Source organism: Antrostomus carolinensis, unplaced genomic scaffold (genome assembly GCF_000700745.2).
Source record: "Antrostomus carolinensis isolate BGI_N321 unplaced genomic scaffold, ASM70074v2 scaffold25724, whole genome shotgun sequence".
NCBI lineage: Eukaryota > Metazoa > Chordata > Aves > Caprimulgiformes > Caprimulgidae > Antrostomus > Antrostomus carolinensis.
In genome coordinates, this window is record NW_010313198.1 from 1,675 (window position 1) to 8,145 (window position 6,471).

The following is a 6,471-nucleotide window of genomic DNA, read 5'->3' on the forward strand; positions in this document are numbered from 1 at the left end:
CTTGCCTGGGAAACTTCTCCAGGATATTTTAATGCAGCGTTTTGCATCATGCCCAACTCCTGTCATTACTCTTGCTGTTGCTGATTGTTTGTTAGCTTGGTCTCAGTTCTGTACCTGCTGTTAGATTGCTGATACACCTAATTCAGCGAGGCCACACGCCTCCTGTATCTTCAGCTGCGACAGCAGTGCGTGCTTCCAGGTAGGGAGAGTTATCGGCTTCCTTGAAGTCTTGAAATTTGTTTTTCATTTACCTTCAGTCTCCTGTACATGGAGTTCAACTGCAACACTTATATGAGCCACCCTGGTATAGAATCATAGACTGGTTTGGGTTGGAAGGGACCTTAAAGCTCATCCAGTCCCAACCCCCCTGCCAGCAGCAGGGACACCTTCCACTAGACCAGGTTGCTCAAAGTCTCATCCAACCTGGCCTTCAACACTTCCAGGGAGAGGGCATCCAGAACTTCCTTGGGCAACCTGTTCCAGTGTCTGACCACCCTCACAGTGAAGAATTTCTTCCTAATATCTAATCTAAACCTCCCCTCTTTCAGTTTAAACCCATTTCCCCTTGTTTTGTCATTAACTGCCCTTATGAAAAGTCCCTCCCCAGCTTTCTTGTAGCCCCTTCAGGTACTGGGAGGCCGCTATAAGATCTCCCTGGAGCCTTCTCTTCTCCAGGCTGAACAGCCCCAACTCTCTCAGCCTGTCCTCACAGCAGAGCTGCTCCAGCCCTCGGATCATCCTCGTGGCCTCCTCTGGACTTGTTCCAGCTGCTCCAGGTCTCTCCTGTGATGGAGGCTCCAGAACTGGACGCAGTGTTCCAGGTGGGGCCTTACGAGAGCGGTGTAGAGGGCGTCTCTGGCCTCATCATTCAGTGATCCCTCAGTGATTCCCTTAATCTCACTGTTACCTGGTTCTGTGCTTTTCTTAATGCTCATTTTTTCTCTTAGAAGGGACGTGACGGTTTTCTGCACAACTTCTCAGCGCTCTTCCTTGGAATGTTTTTAGTATTTTCTCATTGGAGGTCTTGGTTCTCAGCAAGTTTCATTTGCTATGAGCCTCATGAATGGGCTGTAGTAGATTACTTGTGATATTTTGGTCCCCTCCTATAAAGTAGGACATCTCTCGTACTCTGCCTGACAGGTGGTATCAAAGTCCACTTCCCTCAAATTTTTTGCTTATTTGTTAAAGTTAAGGGAGCTATTTAGTAGCCCAAGCAATATGTTGTAAAGGTGGCAATTTGTCATGGAATGCTTGCTGGCCTCTTGCTCTTCAGACTTCTTTGTTCAAATTTCCTTTCACGTCAGTATCCCCCCTAGCTGATAATGTGTTGTATTTTTAAATGTATTCTATATGTCTCTTTAAGTCACTTAGATATGTGGCTGTATCCTCAGAAAATGGAGCAGAGCTTGTCATGTGCGCCATTAGGTTTCCCTCTTGACACAGAGGCAGCAAGTTAAGATCATAGAATCACAGAATGTTGTGAGCTGGAAGGGACCCACAAGGATCATGGAGCCCAACTCCTGTCCCTGCACAGGACAATCCCAACATTCACACCATGTCCCTGAGGGCCTTGGCCAAATGCTGCTGGAATCTTGTCAGGCTTGGTGCCATGAGCACCTCCCTGGGGAGCCTGTTCCAGTGCTCCACCACCCTCTGCCTCAAGAACCTTTTCCTCATGGCCAACCTCACCCTCCCCTGCCACATCTTCCTGCCATTCCCTCTGCTCCTGGCATTCGTTGGTGGCCAGAGAGAAGAGATCAGCGCCTGCCCCTCCTCTGCCCCTTGGGAGGAAGTTCTAGACTGTGATGAGATCTCCTCTCAGTCTCCTCTTCTCCAGGCTGAACAAACCAAGTGACTTCAGCCTCTCCTCACACCCTTCCCCTCTAAACCCTTCCCCAGTTCTGTGGCCTCCTCTGGACACTCTCTAGTATCTCACCTCTTATTAAATTGAAAGCAAGCTCATTTGGTGAAGTTTGTCCCATTCTGGTCCATTGTCAATATGTTGTGTCCAGCATTTTGAACTGTTTGGTTTGTTTTGGGTTTTTTTTTCCTCTTCTGAGCTTATGATTGCTCAGTAGACTTTGAATTTATTCCTTGCTTTAAAGTAGTGCAGGCAGAGGTGCTGTGCTGGGCTTCGTTCTCTTTCCAGTACTTCATTAGAATTGAGTCACTTTGTGCGTTGCGTTTCCTTGTGTCCTGACAATCTATTTTGGTTTCCCTTACTGGTGACTGTGAAGTTGGCGTGGCAGCAGCTGTGCCAGCATGATCTTTATTTCCTTTTCTATTCTTCATCGTGTCACTGAGGTCTAACAGCAGTCCAGTGTTCACTGCGTGACTCGTGAGGTTGTGTGACTGTCCAGTGCATCATCATCTCTCTTCAGCTGTGCTTGTATCGATCCAAGACCTCGATCTACCACTGCTGTGTCTGAGCTTGTGCTTTAGCTGCTTACCTGATTCTGCTGTGGGAAGTTTGTGTATTTGGAAGGTCTCCCCTCTCTGGTGGGGATATTTGCTGGCTCGCTCTGGGCTGAGGTACTGCTCGTCATTTATTAATGAATGTTTGTTAATGGAGGTTCAACCAGTTGCTGTGATCAGTGACAAGAAATCCATCCATTTCCTGATACGTCTTTCCCACTGGAGAAGTGGTTTCTAATCACACAAAACACTGGCAACTGGAGGTATTAGGTATTTTTCTCCCTTTTTGAGGCCTTTTTTTTTTTTTCTGTAGGAAGCATTTCACTTTTCCTTTCAGTTCCTGAATATTTGAGTGTTTTGCTGAACTCAAAGGAGAAGGACCAGGGTTGAGGACACTTGGATCTGAAGTACTGGTGTGGCTTTTTGGGTTGCTTGCTTCAGTGCATGTGCACAAATTGATAGGAATATAGCTCGGGTCACAGGTTGGAGGACAGGTGAGCTCCGTGCCAGGAGGCTGTGCCGTTCCTGTGCATTATATACCTGCCTGCAGACAGTGGGACGTGCTAGAAAGTGATCTCAAAGAAAAAAAAAAATCCATTAGATAGGCTAATGCTCTTTTTTTCTAAAAGTAAGGCTGTCTGGTGGCATGGAGAAAGCTTAGAATTCTTCACTACTTTTAAAAACATTCACTTGATGTTGAATGAAGAATCATGTTATGTTTGCACTCAAATGTTGCTCAATGTACGAGTCCTGGAGTGAAAGATTTAAAAAAAATAAATAAATTAAAAAAAATTGAACAATGAGTGAGTTGTTCCCTTTTTAAAGCTTTAACCCTCGGGAACATTTAGTGAAGTAGTATTTAAATATATTTATAAAAACAGTTAGATCTTAATTCTCCTGAAATTCCTCACAAAGTTATTTAGCAGATGCCCCAAGTGACTGTGACTTTGTGTTCCTGATATTGTTACAGATTTTTGAAACCTTCTTAAATTGTTTTTGTGCTTTTTGCCTTTTTTGATGCATAGCCACAACAAACTGAAATGGGCATACGCTCTTGTTTAAACTATTTTTAGTCTGCCTTGTGAAACACATCCACACTTGCCTTTGTCCCGCTTCCTAACCCACATCTGCTTGTCCGAGTCATCTCTTGGGCAGTCAGTCCCCTTCCCCTTCTTGACCAGGGGAGCTCCAAAACCCATTGACCAACTTCCTCTTGAGTTTCTTCACTCAGGTGGAGGCCTTAAAACACTGTAAAAAAAAAACCAAAATAAATACCACAGCTCAGTGACAGGAGCAGGATACCTGTGAGACCTGGAGTCACTGGCTCTGCTGCTGACAGAAGCACTTGTGTTACATACACATGGTCACCTCCTCAGTATCGGGCTCTCTCCTGCAGCATGCTGTCTTGGTAGACTTGTAGTGGGGCAGAGATTAAAGGTCCTCAAGGCAGAACCTGAAGAGACAAATGGGGAGAAGTGAAGCTGGGTTCTTGTGTGGATTTTTTGTTTTTAATAGGTGAGAAAAGGGGTTCTAGTGACCTGCCCAGAGCTGTACATCAACTTCTATAGACTTCAGCTCCAGATCAGGGATTACACTTCCCATGAGTGCCTCTGAGGCAGGTTTGCTAACCTGGTGACCTACATGTTAGATTTGACTCAGGTGGGCAGTATTTTTGAGCAGCTGTCGCTGTATCCACTTACAGGAGGAAGGAGAATCAGAAGGATGTCTCCTGCTCTGCTGGTGCAGTCCCAAACTTAAGCTAGCAAAGAAAAGAGCTGCTGGTTTTCCGTGGTCGGCAAGGAAGGTCACAAGACTGATTCCATTACGGGCACTGAAAGATTGGGCCACCTTCTGATGCTGCTTGAATTAACAAGAAGTTGAACTTTCTTCAGCCTGTTTCCTGCCTCACTGTTAGGATTTTAATGTTTGAGATGGTAACCAGTGTCATAAAGTGTCGAATTTGGTGAGGCTGAGAATAGGAGGGTCTAGACACTGTCTGCTTGGTGCTCTGTTCTCCGAGGCAGTTGTCAGACAGCCGACAATGCAAACTTCCAACTGAGGCATCGCTGAATTTTTCAGCAATGTTATCAAAATCTTTCACACATCCAAAGCTGTTTTCAGTGTATTTTTGTGCATTTAGAATAGCTGAGCCATACCATCTAGCTGGGCTCATTTCTGTGCTCTACAGCAGGAGAATGTTCTGCATTTTAGAGAGTAGTTCTGTACCTAACCTTCCTTTGAAAATGAACCCAGCTCTGACACTGGAGCAACAAAAGCACTGAGATTAGTTGAGAAACAAGAAAGAGCAGAGCTCTGGGATTTCACCAGTTTGGCTGTGGTACATGAAGCCGGTGGTTTGCTGACAAGAATCTGCCCCTGCTTCCAGCAGTTCCTGCTCGTAGCCCATGGTGTGATTACTTGGGTGCCTCAGTGCCAGCCCTAGATCTGGTTCCCATGGCAGGGCTGTGCTGTGTGACTGTTTGAGCTGCTCACTCTCTTGATTTGTCCCTCAGAATAGTTTTGGAGTTCATCTTTTGTTAAAGTATGAGGTGCTTTAAACTAAGTATTGTGTTACTGCAGTTTACTACAACGAGTTATCTCCCTCTGATTTAAGGGAACTCTTTTGTTGGCTTCTGGACAGTAATTATAGGTAAAGCCTTATCCTTTCTGAATTGGACTATTATTAATTTTAGTAGAAAAAGCTTAAAAAAAACCCCACGTTTTTTGGTTTGGTTTTTTTTTGTGTTGTTTCTTTGCAATTCTGCACTGTTGGTGGGTACCCAGAGTCCACACTTTCCTCCCAGCACTGTCTGTTCTGAATTTCTTGGTGGTTTTGGGGGTTTGTTTGTTTGTTGTTTTTTTTTTTAATTTTGAACCCTGATATCATGAACATTTTTGTCAAAATTCAGCAAATTCATTTATTGATAACGTCTGTAACTTTCAGGGCAGCAAGGAAGATTAACTTGAGTTAATTGAAGGATTTATTTATAAGCCTCCAAATGAATGTCTGTGCCAAAACTTAATATGGTATAGCTAATGAATTTTATTCTGTGTGTTATATCCCTTCAGTTTGTAGGATTAGCGTTCCTTGCCATCTGCAGGGTGTTATCTTTATCTTCCTGCCATTTCTGAAGCGCAGCTTTATACTCTGCTCCTTGGGCAACTGCTGAGCGTGTACAGCTCTGCCACATCAGCTTGCTGGAGGCAAGTCTTGTTCAGTTTCCTCAGAGCTGTCAGATTCCACTCTCTTTTTTTAAAAAGATCATTATCTCAGATATGTATTCATCTGCCTCAAAGCATAGCTTTGCCTCTGAAAAGAAATGTAATGACCCATCTGCAGTTTGGGGAGAAGGGAAGCAGGAAGTCATGTCCTGCATGATTGATACTGACGCTGAATGGGTGGTTTAGACATTCGAAGCATTAAAGCAAAGCTGAGATTTTCTGAAGGCTGTGGTACAAAGGACAGTTCCACCTAAATGATCATGAGGTGACAAATTACGACCTTTGAGATGCAGGAAGCTAGGAGGTAGTAAATGCTTCAGTTTCTGTTTCAGACAGAACTGCAGCAGAAGAGTCTGTGATGCTTGAGGAGCCCCGGGCAGTGGTCTTTCCTTATCCAGAGGTAAGGGCAGAGCAGGAGGCCCTCTGCCAGGGTTACTTTAGAGACACTTGTTTAAGTGAGACAGTGAAGTTCACTTTAAATCCATATTATAATTTTAGCGTTGTCATACCAGCTTAAAAACAGATTTAAGGGAAGTAAAAAGACAGAGTAGTCCCATGTACAGGTGACTATAAAATCTGACTTTCATAGTGAGTCTACAGAAAGAAGAACTACTGTGGTGGTAAGTAGTGTCTGCTTCTTCTTTCTCCTTTGACTGCTACCACATCAAGTTGAGCAAGAGAGTAGGTCCTTCAATTCCTCTGTCTTTGTGACAAAGCTGAAGTTACCTAGAGAAGACTGCAGGCTTAAAGCTGTATTTTTTGTGTAAGCCCTACACAATCCTGGAGGTTTTCCATGACAAGCACTTGGGCAGAAGCTGGAAAGTTGTTTGAGAA